The 19,504-nt window shown below is 42.1% G+C and overlaps 1 protein-coding gene, 1 long non-coding RNA gene and 1 pseudogene across 2 annotated transcripts in view; 1 reads left to right on the plus strand and 2 right to left on the minus strand.

The window, feature by feature from the left end:
• Positions 1 to 19,504, minus strand: part of LOC137491105 (uncharacterized) — a 698,540-nt gene that overhangs the window by 331,927 nt on the left and 347,109 nt on the right. The window lies entirely within an intron of this gene.
• LOC147844855 (uncharacterized) lies at positions 138 to 13,740 on the minus strand. Its single transcript, XR_015483547.2, has 18 exons — positions 12,403 to 13,740; positions 12,242 to 12,328; positions 11,723 to 11,864; positions 10,938 to 11,369; positions 4,920 to 5,119; positions 4,802 to 4,843; positions 4,508 to 4,704; positions 3,283 to 3,468; positions 3,163 to 3,210; positions 2,956 to 3,036; positions 2,801 to 2,878; positions 2,275 to 2,335; positions 2,123 to 2,173; positions 2,003 to 2,047; positions 793 to 1,794; positions 453 to 641; positions 275 to 361; positions 138 to 200 (listed from the first exon to the last, which is right to left on the minus strand). It is a non-coding gene; the product is annotated as an uncharacterized LOC147844855 (long non-coding RNA).
• On the plus strand, positions 18,920 to 19,064 carry LOC137494494 (U1 spliceosomal RNA; annotated as a pseudogene).

A 19,504-nucleotide genomic window follows, 5' to 3' on the forward strand; every position in this document is an offset into this window, starting at 1 on the left:
AAATATTTTCAGTCATTTATTGTTTTTGTTGTTGTTTTTTGTTTTTAAATCATTAAGGATTTATCAAACTCTTTAGTATCGAGTTGAGGGAATGAACATTATCTTATTATTCACAGAATAAATGACAGTACTCTGAGTAATTTTCTCACACCAAACTTTATTTTTTTATAAATTTTCATGAGGTCCTACAAGTCATCGAGCTGTAAAAAAATGCAGAGAAAATATAAAACATAAAAACTTAACAGCTTTTGTACAAAAAAAAATGTAAACATACCTTGCGTGATAAATGGCCCTGGAGGAAGACATCTTCAGCCTCCTGCCAAGACAAGCCTTGTAACTCGGAAATGCCATGAGTTATGGCCTGTACAAACATACAGATAAACCAATTAATAAAATAAAACACACACTGCAGAACATAAGCATGCTCATGTACATACATGTTTTGTGATTACCTCTGGGAGGAGACATCCACAAATGAACTCCACCTCATCATTGAAGGTCAGCTGTGTTTTGGTTTTATTAAGAATTCCTCTGATGTAGTCACAAATGATTGACTGGGACTGCTCATTCTCAATGTAGACAGGCACTTGAGAACGGGGTTTTAGTGGAAACCAATTTGACCTTTTCCCACCGAGTATATCCTTTGGGTCATAGAAGGAAATTATATTTCATATGTAAATGCACAAGTAATTAATTATATTTGGCAAATAATAGTTAAGTTGTCACTTGACTATATTTAAGTCAACCATACTCAGTGTCTAAAGGAGTAATTTAAAGTGGAACCATCTATACCACCAAATGCTGCTCTGCTGATTTTGATGTGATAATCAAGTCCATTAATCTTTTGTCATTCCTTTCCCGATCTTGAACTGCTTTGACATGTGCCGGAAGATTGGATGTGGTTTTTCTTTTCACCCTAAAAAGGAGCAGAATCTTTCCATCCAAGACACTTCTTGCCTCCTCAGTCCAGAAAGCAAATCTGTGCCCATAGCTTTTAATAACAAGACAAAATCCATAATTACTGTGCAACGAGGAGACTGACACGGAGGGATCCATTATGCAGTATTTATTAATCACAACTTCACTCAAACACACAATATGCACCGGAGTGCACAAACACATCCACAGTAGTAGTATGGGTATCAAGACTGATGATGAACAGACACAGAGTGAGTTACCAGGCATGAGTGGAAGGGAGTGAGCGAGAACCAGGATCCGTTATGCAGGCTTGGTTCAAGGGCAGGCAGCAAGGATCAGAGTCCGTATAACAGGCGTGGTTCGTGGGCAGGCAGAGAGAGAGTCAGAGTCCGTATAACAAGCGTGGGTCGTGGGCCGGCAGAAGGCGAAGCAAAGTAAGAGACAGGCTGGAGTCGTGCACAGGAGATCAGGCTGGAGATAATGCTCAGAAATGCTGGCCGGGGCTAAACAAGACTTTGCCCTGAACGAGTGTTTGAGTGCGGCTTATAAGAGGTACGTGGGTCATTAGCCAGATTCCAATCAGGTGTATGCGCAATCAGTGTAGATGGATGACGTAATGCTAAAAGTTCGGAGATGGTGGCCTCTGCTGGCCAGCGAGGGGAGTTACTGGGACCGAGTCGGTGACATACTGGTCACCGGTAAGAGAGATTTTAAGTATGTTTTGTTATTCATGTTACAAGTTGTTGTATTGACACAATATAAATTTTTAATTTTACAGATTTACAAGAAAAATAAATAAATACTGACATACCCATCAATTTGAAATCGTTTCATGAGTAGAAGGCACCACCACTGACGGATGATAGGTATATCCATCTGAAAGAAAGACTGTTTAGTCTGACAGTTAACCAACATGTTTTTGTTAATACATGATGTTGGGTGTGCTTGCAATAACCATGCCCCTTTTTTTAAAAGATATTTTGCTTAGAAGAAAGCAAGATAATATACACTAAAATAGTTACATTTTAGCTATGATTAAAAAAAGCACCAACAAAATAAAGTTACATAAATAATAAAATAATACCTCCTGGAGTTGAAACCCAATGCCACACACCATTGAGAGGGTGTACTGAAAAGAGAGAAGCCACAGTCATTTACAATGTTTACAAAATCTTCAAATCAATTAACTCAATTTATATCTTACCATGAGTACAAAAACACCACAATCATTCCCTCTTGTCTGACGTGGCAAAGCCTAAAATAGGCAAAGCAAATTAATTTTATTTTAGAATAATGTACAAAAAATTTAATTGTTGTAAAAGCCAAATAATAATTTTTTTTAAGTTGATTCCTCACTGGAAAATCATATCCAGTCTTTTCAGACCATGTCCCATGATCCACTCGGTAAGCAATTTTCCTGTAAACAAAACATAGTAGTAATACTAACAATTACAGCTCACCTCAACTCTAGAACACCATGCATAAAAAAGGCTAGATGAACATAGCCAGAAGTATAAGAAATGGCTATAGGAACGTAGCCAAAAGTGACAGACCTATAATACACGGTTAGGAAATAAATAGAAATGGCTATAGGAACGTAGCCATATATCACATAAAGGCTAAAACATGTCTTAGTTTATTGATAGACCTAAAAATTGCCCTGTATTCCTCATCTCCAAATCCTGATTCATGCTCTGCGTACAGAGAGTCTAAAAACACCATCTCTCTTCGAAGCGGCATCATTATCTATAATGTTAAAGGTGTAAAAATATTTCATTTAAACATTATTGCTTCTTCCAAGATTTTTCAGTGTTTTATTTTAGAAACACACACATTGCAATACCAATTAATGTATGCACTAGACATTTCAATATTTTCTTACACAGACAACAAAGCGGTCTGGTCCATTGGCATTTGTCCATGCTGGAAAGGCTAACAGGTCTTTCAAGTCTGCATCTTCCTAGAATTGATCAGGACAGTTATGTCGTTTAATTTAGGTTGTACTTCTCACACAGTAAATACAGTACATACACGCACCGGTAATCCAGTAACAATGTTGTTAGGAGTTTCTTTCCACACAGGGACAACATAAAAGTCCTCAATGTATATGTCCTTTCCCTACATGAATAAAAAGAAACTGTTGACAATGACATGAACATTTTCACACAGTTTAGAAATAGTTTTTTTTTTTTTTTGGATCAAGTTAAAACAATCTAAATAAATATTATGTTTTATAGTACATACAATTTGTCGAGCCATTTCACAAATAAGCTTCATGCAGGCGTTTCCAATCTGCAATAAATACTTTGATAAGTCAATGTTTTTAATAAAAAAAAAGTTATAATAAAAAAACAGACTGCTTACATGGGAGTCCATGTCCCTCAACAATCCAAGGCTCCAAAATTCTTCTCGAATAAGGCACACTTGCCCCTCCTTCAAAATTATTTCACTGCCAGGGCGATTTCGGTCCAGCACCTAATCAAGCTGTAATAATAATAACAATAAATATGTGTGTGTGTGTGCGTTTGTATGTAATGGTAATTGTCCCAGCTATACCTCTCTTTTCATCCTGATGATCCCTCGGTTCCAGCTCGCATCTCAGCCTGCCTGTTGGATATTTCACACTGGATGAAAGATCATCATCTTCAGCTGAACCTCGCAAAAACGGAAATGCTTGTAGTTTCTGCCAACCCGACTCTACACCATAACTTTTCAATCCAGATGGATGGGGCAACCATTACTGCATCCAAAATGGTGAAAAGCCTTGGAGTAACGATTGATGACCAACTAAACTTCTCTGACCACATTTCTAGAACTGCTCGATCGTGCAGATTTGCACTCTATAAAATCAGAAAGATCCGACCCTTCTTATCTGAACATGCAGCTCAACTCCTTGTTCAAGCTCTTGTTCTCTCCAAACTGGATTACTGCAACTCTCTACTAGCTGGGCTTCCAGCTAACTCTATCAAGCCTCTTCAACTGCTCCAGAATGCAGCAGCACGAGTTGTCTTCAATGAACCTAAACGAGCACATGTCACTCCGCTGCTAGTCCGTTTGCACTGGCTGCCAGTTGCTGCTCGCATCAAATTCAAAACTCTGATTTTTGCCTACAAAGTGACTTCTGGCCTAGCACCTTCTTATCTGCACTCACTTCTGCAGATCTATGTGCCCTCCAGAAACTTGCGTTCTGTGAATGAACGTCGCCTCGTGGTTCCATCCCAAAGAGGGAAAAAATCACTTTCGCGAACGCTCACGTTCAATCTGCCCAGTTGGTGGAATGAACTCCCTAACTGCATCAGAACAGCAGAGTCACTCGCTATTTTCAAGAAACAACTAAAAACTCAACTATTTAGTCTCCACTTCACTTCCTAATCTGCAATTGCCTCTTTGAATATCACACTAACTGTACAAAAAAAAAAAAAAAAAACCTACTAATACTTCCCTTCTTAGACTTTACAGTCCTGAAACTTGCCTTTAGTACTTATTCATTGTTGCTCTTAGTTGTGTAAATTGCTTCCTTGTCCTCATTTGTAAGTCGCTTTGGATAAAAGCGTCTGCTAAATGACTAAATGTAAATGTAAATGTTCACCAGTTTCTCTTGTAATGGATCCCAGTCCCTCTTCCAAGGCTTAGTAGGTTCCAAAAAATTCAGAAGAGTGGTAGGTTCACAAGCTGTTTTTTCTGTACTTGGTACTGATGACAGAGGAGATGTGACTGATGTTATGCCTGGTGATGCAGCGGTCGTTTGTAAAGTCACAATATTTTCTGGCAGTGCTGTCAGTGGTCCTTAGAGTACATTAAAGCATCAAAATTTGAAAATAACACATAATAATTAGAGAACAGAAACTTGACACTGAGCAACTGGAAAGAACAGTCAAATTACCAAGTGACATGTCCATGCATTTCTCTGTGGAGGATGGATTTTCTATAAATACAAATATACACATAAGTACAGTTATGGATAAATTGATGTATTTGTTACACAGTAAGGGAAACATTACCTAACACAACCTGGCTGTGGTCATTCATGTGAATGTTTGTGTTGAATTCCTTTTTTATGTCATGAAGACGTTTCTCGTTTTTTCTGACATTGTAATGGTGGATGATGTTTCGCATGAGGAAAACATGTGTGGATGGCAATGCCATGTTCATAAAGTAGTTATTTTTCTTTAGCTTTGAAAAAAGCTGTTCTGCAGCCTGACTGTTAACATTTACATTTACATTTAGTCATTTAGCAGACGCTTTTATCCAAAGCGACTTACAAATGAGGACAAGGAAGCAATTTACACAACTAAGAGCAACAATGAATAAGTACTAAAGGCAAGTTTCAGGTCTGTAAAGTCTAAGAAGGGAAGTGTTAGTAGTTTTTTTTTTTTTTTTTTTTTTTTTTTTGTACAATTAGTGTGATATTCAAAGAGGCAATTGCAGATTAGGAAGTGAAGTGGAGACTAAATAGTTGAGTTTTTAGTCGTTTCTTGAAAATAGCGAGTGACTCTGCTGTTCTGATGCAGTTAGGGTGTTCATTCCACCAACTGGGCAGATTGAGCGTGAGCGTTCGCGAAAGTGATTTTTTCCCTCTTTGGGATGGAACCACGAGGCGACGTTCATTCACAGAACGCAAGTTTCTGGAGGGCACATAGATCTGCAGAAGTGAGTGCAGATAAGAAGGTTCTAGGCCAGAAGTCACTTTGTAGGCAAACATCAGGGTTTTGAATTTGATGCGAGCAGCAACTGGCAGCCAGTGCAAACGGACTAGCAGCGGAGTGACATGTGCTCGTTTAGGTTCATTGAAGACAACCCGTGCTGCTGCATTCTGGAGCAGTTGAAGAGGCTTGATAGAGTTAGCTGGAAGCCCAGCTAGTAGAGAGTTGCAGTAATCCAGTTTGGAGAGAACAAGAGCTTGAACAAGGAGTTGAGCTGCATGTTCAGATAAGAAGGGTCGGATCTTTCTGATGTTATAGAGTGCAAATCTGCACGATCGAGCAGTTCTAGAAATGTGGTCAGAGAAGTTTAGTTGGTCATCAATCGTTACTCCAAGGCTTTTCACCATTTTGGATGCAGTAATGGTTGCCCCATCCATCTGGATTGAAAAGTTATGGTGTAGAGTCGGGTTGGCAGAAACTACAAGCATTTCCGTTTTTGCGAGGTTCAGCTGAAGATGATGATCTTTCATCCAGTGTGAAATATCCAACAGGCAGGCTGAGATACGAGCTGGAACGGAGGGATCATCAGGATGAAAAGAGAGGTATAGCTGGGTGTCATCAGCATAGCAGTGGTAGGAGAATCCATGTCTCTGGATGACTGGTCCTAGCGATGATGTGTAGATGGAGAAGAGAAGTGGCCCAAGAACAGAGCCTTGAGGTACCCCAGTGTTTAGATGCTGTAGGTTGGACACCTCTCCCCTCCAAGACACCCTGAATGACCTGTCAGAGAGGTAAGATCTGAACCATTGTATAACAGTGCCCGCAACGCCCAGTGACTCGAGCGTAGATAGCAGGATCTGGTGGTTGACAGTGTCAAAAGCAGCTGACAAGTCCAGCAAAATGAGGACTGATGATTTAGAGTCTGCTTTAGCCAGTCTGAGATCCTCCACGACCGAGAGCAGGGCAGTCTCAGTTGAGTGGCCTTTCTTAAAGCCGGATTGCTTGTTGTCCATGAGATTGTTTTGAGTAAGAAAGTCCAGGACTTGATTGAACACTACTTTCTCCAGAATCTTGGCCATGAATGGAAGCAGGGATACTGGTCTGTAGTTTTCAAGTAGCGTATGGTCCAGGTTGGGTTTCTTTAGCAGTGGGGTTACCCTAGCCTGCTTAAATGTAGTGGGGAATAAACCAGAGTCAAGAGATGTGTTAATTATGTGAGTCAGTGTTGGTATGACTGCAGGAGAGATGGCTTGCAAGAGATGAGAGGGAATGGGATCGAGTGGACAGGTGGTTGCATGGCTAGATAGCACAAGTTTGGACACCTCAGACTCAGAGAGCTGAGAAAAAGAGGTGAGTGTGTGTGGTGTTGGTGTTGTATCTTGCGTGTTTGTTGTAGGTGCAGCAAATTGAGCACTGATTTTTGCAGTTTTGGTGCAGAAGAATGTAGCAAAGTCATCAGTAGTAAGTGTGGAGGATGCGGGTGGAGGAGGAGGATAGAGGAGGGAGGAAAATGTTTTAAAAAGTAGGCGAGGATTAGTGGCATTGTTGATTTTCAGACGGTAATACGTCTGCTTTGCAGAAGTAACCTCAGCTTAGAAAGAGGACAGAAGAGTTTGGTATGTTAAGAGATGTGCAGGATTTTTAGTTTTCCGCCAAATTCTCTCTGCAGCCCGAAGTTTTGAGCGATGCTCACGGAGAGCATCTGAGAGCCAGGGTGCAGGAGGACTGGCACGGGCTGGCCTGGATGCAAGAGGACATAATCGGTCTAGACATGATGCTAGTGTGGAGCAGAGTGTATTAGTGGCACTGTTCGAATCAAGTGCAGTGAGTTTGCGAGATGGAGGAAGAGAGTCTGAAACAATGGTGGATAGTCTGTTGGGTGAGAGAGATCGTAGGTTTCTGCGAAAGGTAACCAGTGTTGGAGTGTGTGGCGGCTCAGGAGTAATGTGGATGTTGAGAGACAGAAGGAAATGATCAGATATTTGTAGTGGAGTTACTATTGTTTGATCAGTGAAGCAGTGTCGTGTGTAAATAAGGTCTAGCTGATTACCTGATTTGTGGGTAGCAGAAGTAGGTGCTCTTTTTAGGTCAAAAGAGGCAAGCAAAGTCTGAAAGTCTGCAGCTTGCGGTTTGTCAACGTAAATGTTGAAGTCACCTAGCACCAATAAGGGAGTGGCAAAATTAGAAAAAGATGAGAGAAGAACATCCAGTTCATCTAAGAAGTGACCTAATTTACCTGGTGGGCGGTAGATGACAACCACATTTATGTAGAAGGGGTGGATAATGGTGACTGCATGGAATTCAAAGGAGCTGATTGTTGGCAGGGACGGTATCAGAGTAAATTTCCATTCTTTGGAAATTAGTAGTCCAGTCCCACCCCCTCTCCCTGTCTGACGAGGAGTGTGGGAAAAAGAGAAATTAGAGTAGAGTAGCATGTGTAGCAGTGTCCTCCGGCCTCAACCTGGTCTCAGTTAGAGCCATGAGATTATAGTCAGAATATGTAGCTATGGAGGTAATAAAATCAGCCTTGTTAACAGCTGATTGACAGTTCCAGAGGCCCACGGAGAGAGAGAGTTGTGAAATAGTAGATACATGTATTGAACGAAGGTTGTGAGGATTACGCCTGCAGCGTACCTCCCGTGTTTTGCGAGTGTTAGTAACAACAGGAATTAGAAAACACATAATAAAAGTGCACTGACAACAAAAAAATAAGTGTAAAGTAAAACAATACAGTAAAGTACTCAAGTGCTTTGTCGGTGTCTTTGCTCGGTGGAGTCGCGCAGGTAGAGTCGATGGTCTTTACACTCGTCGGTCTTCACACGAGGCTGCCACGACCGCTGCCGCGGTGAACTAGTTGTTTATATAACCCCCAAAGCACTAGCTGATTGAATTCAGCTGGACACGCCTCGAGAGTCAAAACAAGGGCCGAAACTGAGGCGGACGACGCGAAACCGCGTCTGCGTTCGCTGCACAAGCTCTTATAGTAACCAAGGAAACAGTGGCTAAACAACTTCTAGTATTATACACAACTGAAAGCAAGTTTAAATGTCCTACAACTTTACACAAACAGCTGGAAACAAGTCCTCAAACCATACACAACAACTGAAACAAATCTTAAATGTACTTACAGGCTGCTGTTCTAGATGCTGCTAAAGTGCTTCTCCTGCCGACTAATGCTACCGTGCTCACTATATAGTGGTTACCTGGCGTTTGGACACGCCTCCCGAGTCAAAACAAGGGCCGAAACTGAGGCGGACGACGCGAAACCGCGTCTGCGTTCGCTGCACAAGCTCTTATAGTAACCAAGGAAACAGTGGCTAAACAACTTCTAGTATTATACACAACTGAAAGCAAGTTTAAATGTCCTACAACTTTACACAAACAGCTGGAAACAAGTCCTCAAACCATACACAACAACTGAAACAAATCTTAAATGTACTTACAGGCTGCTGTTCTAGATGCTGCTAAAGTGCTTCTCCTGCCGACTAATGCTACCGTGCTCACTATATAGTGGTTACCTGGCGTTTGGACACGCCTCCCGAGTCAAAACAAGGGCCGAAACTGAGGCGGACGACGCGAAACCGCGTCTGCGTTCGCTGCACAAGCTCTTATAGTAACCAAGGAAACAGTGGCTAAACAACTTCTAGTATTATACACAACTGAAAGCAAGTTTAAATGTCCTACAACTTTACACAAACAGCTGGAAACAAGTCCTCAAACCATACACAACAACTGAAACAAATCTTAAATGTACTTACAGGCTGCTGTTCTAGATGCTGCTAAAGTGCTTCTCCTGCCGACTAATGCTACCGTGCTCACTATATAGTGGTTACCTGGCGTTTGGACACGCCTCCCGAGTCAAAACAAGGGCCGAAACTGAGGCGGACGACGCGAAACCGCGTCTGCGTTCGCTGCACAAGCTCTTATAGTAACCAAGGAAACAGTGGCTAAACAACTTCTAGTATTATACACAACTGAAAGCAAGTTTAAATGTCCTACAACTTTACACAAACAGCTGGAAACAAGTCCTCAAACCATACACAACAACTGAAACAAATCTTAAATGTACTTACAGGCTGCTGTTCTAGATGCTGCTAAAGTGCTTCTCCTGCCGAGTAATGCTACCGTGCTCACTATATAGTGGTTACCTGGCGTTTGGACACGCCTCCCGAGTCAAAACAAGGGCCGAAACTGAGGCGGACGACGCGAAACCGCGTCTGCGTTCGCTGCACAAGCTCTTATAGTAACCAAGGAAACAGTGGCTAAACAACTTCTAGTATTATACACAACTGAAAGCAAGTTTAAATGTCCTACAACTTTACACAAACAGCTGGAAACAAGTCCTCAAACCATACACAACAACTGAAACAAATCTTAAATGTACTTACAGGCTGCTGTTCTAGATGCTGCTAAAGTGCTTCTCCTGCCGACTAATGCTACCGTGCTCACTATATAGTGGTTACCTGGCGTTTGGACACGCCTCCCGAGTCAAAACAAGGGCCGAAACTGAGGCGGACGACGCGAAACCGCGTCTGCGTTCGCTGCACAAGCTCTTATAGTAACCAAGGAAACAGTGGCTAAACAACTTCTAGTATTATACACAACTGAAAGCAAGTTTAAATGTCCTACAACTTTACACAAACAGCTGGAAACAAGTCCTCAAACCATACACAACAACTGAAACAAATCTTAAATGTACTTACAGGCTGCTGTTCTAGATGCTGCTAAAGTGCTTCTCCTGCCGACTAATGCTACCGTGCTCACTATATAGTGGTTACCTGGCGTTTGGACACGCCTCCCGAGTCAAAACAAGGGCCGAAACTGAGGCGGACGACGCGAAACCGCGTCTGCGTTCGCTGCACAAGCTCTTATAGTAACCAAGGAAACAGTGGCTAAACAACTTCTAGTATTATACACAACTGAAAGCAAGTTTAAATGTCCTACAACTTTACACAAACAGCTGGAAACAAGTCCTCAAACCATACACAACAACTGAAACAAATCTTAAATGTACTTACAGGCTGCTGTTCTAGATGCTGCTAAAGTGCTTCTCCTGCCGACTAATGCTACCGTGCTCACTATATAGTGGTTACCTGGCGTTTGGACACGCCTCCCGAGTCAAAACAAGGGCCGAAACTGAGGCGGACGACGCGAAACCGTGTCTGCGTTCGCTGCACAAGCTCTTATAGTAACCAAGGAAACAGTGGCTAAACAACTTCTAGTATTATACACAACTGAAAGCAAGTTTAAATGTCCTACAACTTTACACAAACAGCTGGAAACAAGTCCTCAAACCATACACAACAACTGAAACAAATCTTAAATGTACTTACAGGCTGCTTTTCTAGATGCTGCTAAAGTGCTTCTCCCTCTAACTAACTTTGCCAGCTAGTTGAGGCACAAGACGAAGCTTCCTCAGTGAATCACGAGGATCTTTTGTGTTGTCTTCGTGAAAGCGGTCATACAGAACATAGTGTTCTGCAGGACCAGTTATTGGATGACCATCCGGATCTGGACTTTGCTTTTTTGCAGTGAGCAATGGCAGAGTTACCTGTAATTTTCCTGATTTTGCTTTTGCAATATTTTCAGTGGTTGGTTCGAGTAACCTTCCCTTGAAAGGTGTGAAAGTTATGGGTTTCCTCAAATTTGTGTGGGTGGACAGTCCACGGGCAAAGTCACAAATAACAACATTAGGCAGATGCTTCCAAGACAGAAGCATATCTGCAAAATCCCGAGGACTTTCTGCTCGCAGATTACACTTTATACTGTAAACTATGCCACAAGGACACATGATGACAGCCCAACCTCCTGGAACAGACAAAAAAGATAAGCAAATAGTTAAGAAAACATAATCAAATCCCATTAATGACATTGGGACTTAAATGACCATAGGTTATGATAGAGGGCAGTGGCATTAACCTTAACAAAGTATACTTTTAAAAAATTTAAAGATGCAGTGCCTCAGAGATATAAATACACTCCCCCACACGGAAAGCAACAATAGGTGTCAGACGAGGCCACCTCCAACACCCCCCCAGAGCTGTACACCACCAGTCACTCCCCAATCAGTGCCAAGCAGAAAACAGGACCCATTATGTCTATGTGACTTTGTACATTTCTGATTTATTTGTAATATTTTAATGTGCAACATTGAGGTTTACCTGAAGCAGCCCAAATCTTTTCAAAAACCTTGTCATAGGCCTCCCTTGACCTCATCTCCTCCGAAAGTCGCAGGAGTAGATCTGTGCGAGAGCCTTTGGCATCTAAACCACACTCTTGACACAGTCTTCTTGTCACTCCCACCTATCACATAAAACACACGTTAAATGAAATGCCAACACTGACAAATAATACATATAATTAGCATTAAATATTTAACTTTCTGTTTTGAAAGTTTGTCCTTTAAGCGATCTTCAGAGACAGTTATTTCTGTTCGTTCTGCAGTTTTTGCTTTGTGCACTTTCTCAAATTCAGTGTTGAGAACAACATTCGCTATATGAGTCTTACTCCCGATCCAGGGTGCCCAAAAGTTGTAACTAGGTGTAACACAGAATGGATTGTTTTTTTGACCTTTAGGAAAAACATGTTAGTACATCAGTGAATTTAGATTGTACTCCTGAAAACACTTATGAAATTAAATAATGATGACATGCCATTCCAGATATAATAAATTTCCTTACTTGAAAAAAATCCTCGAGCAATTCGTTCTTCTGTCAGTGCCTTCCAAACATATCTAAATCCACCTCTCCATTAAAATCTTGTGGAGGCTGTGAAAGATCACTCACTAAAGAAAATAATTACTTACTATAAACTTACTAATAGTTTTACTAATAAGACTTACCTCTCTGCAGTAAAAAGGAAAGATACAGGTAACATGAAAGACACAGATGGATGGTCACCACAAGATACACATGAATACTTGTATTCATGGTCAGTTAGGGCCTCAAAATGCAGATAGCCATGGAGAAGAATAATTGCTGAGGGGAACTGTACACCTGTAGTTACCTCCAAGTACTCCACTACTCTGCTGACTGCTGTATGCACCTATGATAAAGAAATCACAGTTAATCAGTATGTATATAGGCAAGGCAAGGCAAGTTTATTTATATAGCACATTTCATACACAATGGTAATTCAAAGTGCTTTACATAAACAAGAATAAAAGAGACAAGTATAAGAAAATAAAAACAAAGAATAAAAATGATTTAAAAAAACAGTTAAAAACAGAAAACATAATAGTGTAAACTGTTGGACGTAGCACAGTGCTCATTCAGTAAAGGCACAGCTAAACAGATGTGTTTTAAGTCTTGATTTGAATGTGCCTAATGTTGCTTAACATAAAATCAACACTATGAAGAAATCCTATTGTTGTAAAAAATATTATATTGTATAACATATAATATATGAACTGGTAGGACAAAACATTCTTGCACTTTCACTGCTCTCATATGCGCAGCATTATCCTGCCCAGCCACTCCCCGCACCTGTGCGTGTGGAGCAGGCATGTCCAAACTACGGCCCGCAATCAGTTTTGTGGCGGCCCGCGAGGCTTTTTATAAATATCAATAGAATCTGGCCCGCTATTCAAAAATGAACGTAATTCAATAAATAACCACCGGGTGTCGCTATTACATGCATTCAATTAAGCAGCAGTTCTTGCTATGATCTATCTATCTATCTATCTATCTATCTATCTATCTATCTATCTATCTATCTATCTATCTATCTATCTATCTATCTGTCTGTCTGTCTGTCTGTCTACACACAGTTGAAGTCTGAATTATTAGCCCCTCTTTGATTTATTTCTTCTTTTTTAAATATTTCCCAAATGATGTTTAACAGAGCAAGGACATTTTTACAGTATGTCTGATAATATTTTTTCTTTTGGAGAAAGACTTTTGTTTTTTTTCAGCTAGAATAAAAAGCGGTTTAAATTTTTTTATGAACCATTTTAAGGTAAAAAATATTAGCACCTTAAGTCTTCAGAACAAACCATTGTTATAAAATAACTTGCCTAATTACCTTAACTTGACTAGTTAACTTGATTAACCTAGTTAAGTCTTTAAATGTCACTTTAAGCTGTATAGAAGTGTCTTAAAAATATCTAGTCAAATATTATTTACTGTCATCATGGCAAAGATAAAAATAAATAAATTATTAGAAATGAGTTACTAAAACTAATATGTTTAGAAATGTGTTGAAAAAAATCTTCTCTCCGTTAAACAGAAATTGAGGAAAAAATAAACGGGGGCTAATAATTTAGGGGGGCTAACAATTCTGACTTCAACTGTATATATATATATATATATATATATATATATATATATATATATATATATATATATATATATATATATATATATATACACACACACGTGTCTGTGTGATGTATGTAAAATTTGGCCCACGACAACGTTTGTTTTTTTGCATCTGGCCCTCGGCCCAAAAAGTTTGGACACCCCTGGTGTGGAGCATAAGAACAGATATGAGGCCTGTTACAGGGCTCAACAAGCAAACAATTCAGTGTTTTGAATGCGACTCAAAAGGTGTTGGCGCTGGCCTTACCTTAAGCTCCCTAACGCTTCCAGGACCCAGACGGTGTGGCCACACAGAAGCTGCAAAATTCCATCTGGGTCCTGCGATGCAGCTGGCACCGCTGGCTGAGGCGACGGGCAACCTCAGCCATATCCGCCTCCATTGTGGAGGGGTAGGGGCTTCATGTTCATGTATTGTATCATGTATTGTATAACGATTACCTGAAACAGGTTTCTTATGGTGAGGCAGAGAGAGAGTTCAAGGAGGACATGGTCATTGAAGTTATGCAAACCATTAGCCCACTCTTGGTAACGTTACACCATTCCACAGAAAGGACAGAATTTGTAGTAGGTTGAAATATCTGCACATACAGAATGTAAAATAAATGGTTTAGTATCTTTTTCATAATTAAAATAAAATATGTAAGTAACAATTATCCACCTTGGACAATTCCTGTAGTTGTGAGAATTTTCGCTTTACGTGTAATGCAGACAGGATCACTGAGCAATGTGCGGTCTGAGCAGTGGTAGCACATTGTCTCATCAGGGATTAGGTGTTTTGGAAATTCCTTATAGTCTGAAGAAAGCCTCAAATGACTGGGAATAGTAGATGGTAGCTTTTTATTCATTAAGATGTATTGTACCATGCTCTTTACTTTAGCAATGTCCTTTGGAGGGTAATTCTCACTTTCATCACTTTCCTCCATCGCTGCTGCCTGAAATTCTTCAGCGCTTTCAGTGCTCCGAACTTTTCGGAAGAGTTCAGGGTGAATTTGAAAGAGGTTCCATTTTGCTATGTATTTATGGGTACATGATCTCTGGGTTTTTGCACAGGGGCAGTGCCATGAATTATTCTTGGTGTCATATGACACCATGACTCTGCCCAGTCTACTATAATATGATATATTAGGCTCAAAGACCGATATGAACATTTTTGTTGGTGGGACTCCAATCTTGGATTCAACTGACAGTGGTGCATTTTCTTCTTGGGCTAGTTTTTGACGATTTACACACTGTTTTATTTTGTCCTGCCCAAACCACTTGCTTTTAACCATTTCTTTTAAACTTTCTTCTGTGAGTGAAGGTGAGGTTAAAAATGTTTTGCAGTATGAAACTGACCGGAGGTGAACACATTTGTATGACAGCAGTCCACTTCTCCAAGCCAACTCCATATTAGTCTGGCACTCATTTAATTCACATGAAACACGATGTGGTTCCCGCCATATTTATATTTGCACATGGAGTGGAGTAGAAGCTCCATGAAAACTTTTGTGGACCATATAGACTTCATTCTGAGGGTCTATGCACTCACTGTCAAGATGAGATGAGGAAGTGATGTCCATCATTTTTGGGGTGTGTTTACGTTCTATATGTCTTTTTAAATTTTTAAAGTGGCATATCAAATCACATTTGGGACATTTCTTTAGTTGCTTTGGTTTTTTCCGACAATTTTTTTTAGGGCCTAGAAATGCCAGAAGTGGTGGGCAGAGCCATGTCAGTGGATAGAGGCACATGTGTGGCGGGCAGAGCCGTGGCAGTGGAGAGAGGCACATGTGTGGCGGGCAGAGCCGTGTCAGTGGAGAGAGGCACATTTGTGGCGGGCAGAGCCGTGTCAGTGGAGAGAGGCACATGTGTGGCGGGCAGAGACGTGGCAGTGGAGAGAGGCACATGTGTGGCGGGCAGAGCCGTGTCAGTGGAGAGAAGCACATGTGTGGCTGGCATAGCCGTGTCAATGGAGAGAGGCACATGTGTGGCGGACAGAGCCGTGGCAGTGGAGAAAGGCACATGTGTGGCGGGGCAGAGCCGTGGCAGTGGAGAGAGGCACATGTGGGCAGAACCGTGTCAGTGGAGAGAGGCACATGTGTGGCAGGCAGAGCCGTGTCAATGGAGAGAGGCACATGTGTGGCGGGGCAGAGCTGTGGCAGTGGAGAGAGGCACATGTGTGGCGGGCAGAGCCGTGGCAGTGGAGAGAGGCACATGTGTGGCGGGGCAGAGCCGTGTCAGTGGAGAGAGTCACATGTGTGGCGGGGCAGAGCCGTGGCAGTGGAGAGAGGCACATGTGTGGTGCGCAGAGCCGTGCCAGTGGAGAGAGGCACATGTGTGGCGGGGCAGAGCCGTGGCAGTGGAGAGAGGCACATGTGTGGTGGGCAGAGCCGTGTCAGTGGAGAGAGGCACATGTGTGGCGGGCAGAGCCGTGTCAGTGGAGAGAGTCACATGTGTGGCGGGGCAGAGCCGTGGCAGTGGAGAGAGGCACATGTGTGGTGCGCAGAGCCGTGTCAGTGGAGAGAGGCACATGTGTGGCGGGGCAGAGCCATGGCAGTGGAGAGAGGCACATGTGTGGTGGGCAGAGCCGTGTCAGTGGAGAGAGGCACATGTGTGGCAGGCAGAGCCGTGTCAATGGAGAGAGGCACATGTGTGGCGGGCAGAGCCGTGGCAGTGGAGAGAGGCACATGTGTGGCGGGCAGAGCCGTGGCAGTGGGGAGAGGCACATGTGTGGCGGGCAGAGATGTGGCAAAAGTTGTGGTGGCTTTAGTGTGAGGGGTTGGTGGTTGTTGTTTTTGTTTGCAGAGTCCTAAATGTTTAACAAAATCAAGTTTTCTTAAAATGGTTGATTTGCAGAAGAGGCAGTGATAATGTGGCTGACTTCTGCAGAGGCGTCCACATCTGTGTATTGTAAATTCTGAAAAAAAAGCAGTATAAGATTGCACTTTAAGTTTTCTTACAATTTTTCACTATAATCAGATGTACATTTTCAAATATTACCTTCATGCTGGACTGATCTATTAAAATGTGCCTGCAGATGTGATTGCACTTTTTTTAATCGTGTTGGTTGGAAAACTGAGGCATCACAAAATGGACAATGAAAATATGTGCAGCATTTGGTGCACTGTACAGGTACTGGCAGAGACCCCCCTTTTTGAATTGTAATATCCATCTAGGAAAAAAATACACAAGTCACAAGCAAATTATATTTGTTTTAACCTAAGAGAGCTCACAATGTAAATGTTATGCAGATTAATTGATATTTTAATTTCCAGAGATCTTATTTACAATTGTTAAACTGTTATTGTGTTACTGTTATTGTCTGTACCACTTTCAGATAGATAATACAGTAATACGTTCAGTAGACCTACATAGCACTTTAATATCTTACAATTAATAATTGCTTTATATACACAATACATTTTATTTTAACATTTTTACTTTAAAGTTTTTTATTTTGCCAGAAATCCTTGCTAGAAAAGTGTCCCAGAATGGTACAATAACAGAAAATAAGAGCACGCTGTAAATATCATAAAATAATGCTATCTTTTGACTAATTCAAATCAAACACTGAAATATTGTTTGTTAGTGTAATAAGATGTCACATTGATTTATGCCATAAAACCTGCTAATTTCAAGAATCGCTTTAATAAAATGAATAACCTTACTCACGTGTCCGATGTTGCTACTTCCTAGAAAGTGCTGCTCTGAGCGTGGGTCTCGATACCTGCCGCTTCACCCAACCCAACAGCAGGTGGCACTGTCTGAGAAAATGATAGGTCTGGAAGTGCTGGTCTGAGCGTGCAGGTCTGAGCGTGCGGTTGGGTCTCCGGGCCTGCAGCTTCACCCTACCCCCAAATGTGGGAATCTCGACTGCATAATTTCTGGTAGTGGGGAACTGCGTTCGTGCTCTCCCCTGAGCACAGTGGTTCAAGACAGAGTTCAGGCGGTAGCGTCGGACCCGGCTGTAGCGGTGCTTCCCTCTCTTCCTCGTCCTTTGCTAAGCCTCTTTTGCTCCAGTAGAGCTGCGCGCGCCTGTGGAAGGCCTGCCCACCCCGTCGCTAGAAGAGTCTGTTCTGACGCCAAAAACTACTCGAAAGGTCCCCTCTCAAAGCGGTTTGACCAGGTGAAGGAACACGCAAAGAGAGCCCCCGGTGGCTTTTGTCCGCCAAGCGAGTGTGCCCTGTGGAATGTCAGAATTTTATTTGCCGGCCTGCCGCTGTTACTGACGGAACGAATGCAGACCGTGTGAAAGGTCATCATTTTATCTGCCATTAAGTAAGCGAACGCTTCTGCTCGGATCAGAGGTAACTTTGTTTCAAGAACTGCAATCTTTTGCAGACGTCTGTGGCGTTTTGGGCAGAGGGACGGTTCTAAACCAATCTGAACCAGAGGCAATTTCGCAGCCAGCCGTCGGTGGTTTCCCGTCTCAGGAATGTAAGGTGCCTGCAGCGGGAGGTTGTTCCGTTAGCGCTTCCGCTTTCGTCAGTCAAGTTCTTTTGCGGAACGTTTGTAGATCCCGTCGTGTTCTTCAAGCTATGTCGTTTGAGCACTGTGCTGGTAGGCTGACGTAAGAAAACAGGACACGAAATATACAAGGCGAGAGTGCAAAGCACGGAGCTCTAGGCAAAGGCGGTCCGAACCGCAGCAAAGCAGGAGGTCGACATGTCCAAATAGACCAAATCAGAAACTAAGCAGAGAAAAACGGCATCTGTAGAGGAAGAAAACAGATGGAGGAAAAGAAAGAAAGAACAGGAGGATCCCCTCCCCCCATAGAGGGTCTGTTATCCCCAGATCGAGTGCGTCCAGTGGAATCCATGTGTTGGCAGCCCCAACTGATGACAAAACACGAAGCAAGCATCTGGAGGAAGCTCAAACTCTTCATGCGTTGCCACAGTTACTAGCGAGTGGTTTGCAAGCACAGGCACGTCTGCTGCAAGTACAGCGCCGTCAGGAGACAGGGGTTGCTGGCCCATTCCCCATGCTCGGTGGCTGGGCATCACCGCCCTGGAGTACGGCCGATAGAAAACGGCGGCTGCCATTTGCGCCGCCCGGCAACTCATACTTACCTGGCAGGGGAGATACCATGATCAAGAAGGTGGTTCACCCAGGGCGAGGCTTGGCCATTGCACTCCGGCCACGCTGACCCCTGCGAATGGCGGTGGAACGTATGGTAGTGCAATTAATCACAACGCGATTGGCTGAAATTCTATGCTTAGAGTCCTTCATTTACATATGTGTTCAAGACATTTAGTTTATTTATAACTCGAAAGCTAGGGCAAGGGAGGTGATGGAAATATCAGAAGAAGTGATTTAAGGTTGTACATGTAATATCACGTGTAATTGTTCACAATGTAAAAAATCACTACCGTCCTTCAGTTAATTTTCCAATGTGCTTAAATATGTCTCGTCTTCGATGCCCCTCCCCCTGTTTTTTTTTGACTCATACTTTAAAGTAGCAATTTATGTAAAGTTTATTGTTTTTAATGAAGTAATGTGATGTTTTATGTCTTTGATATGGTATGTTTTTAGTTTGTTTTCAATTAAATTAAATGACTGAAAATAAAGGTTTGTGGCCCATTCATAATTTGTTAAAAGTAATATTGTAAATAAACTCATCATCTTCTGTCCCCTTTTATAAAGTAT

The sequence above is a fragment of the Danio rerio genome, chromosome 4 (genome assembly GCF_052040795.2).
Source record: "Danio rerio strain M-AB ecotype USA chromosome 4, GRCz13ab, whole genome shotgun sequence".
Classification (NCBI taxonomy): Eukaryota; Metazoa; Chordata; class Actinopteri; order Cypriniformes; family Danionidae; genus Danio; species Danio rerio.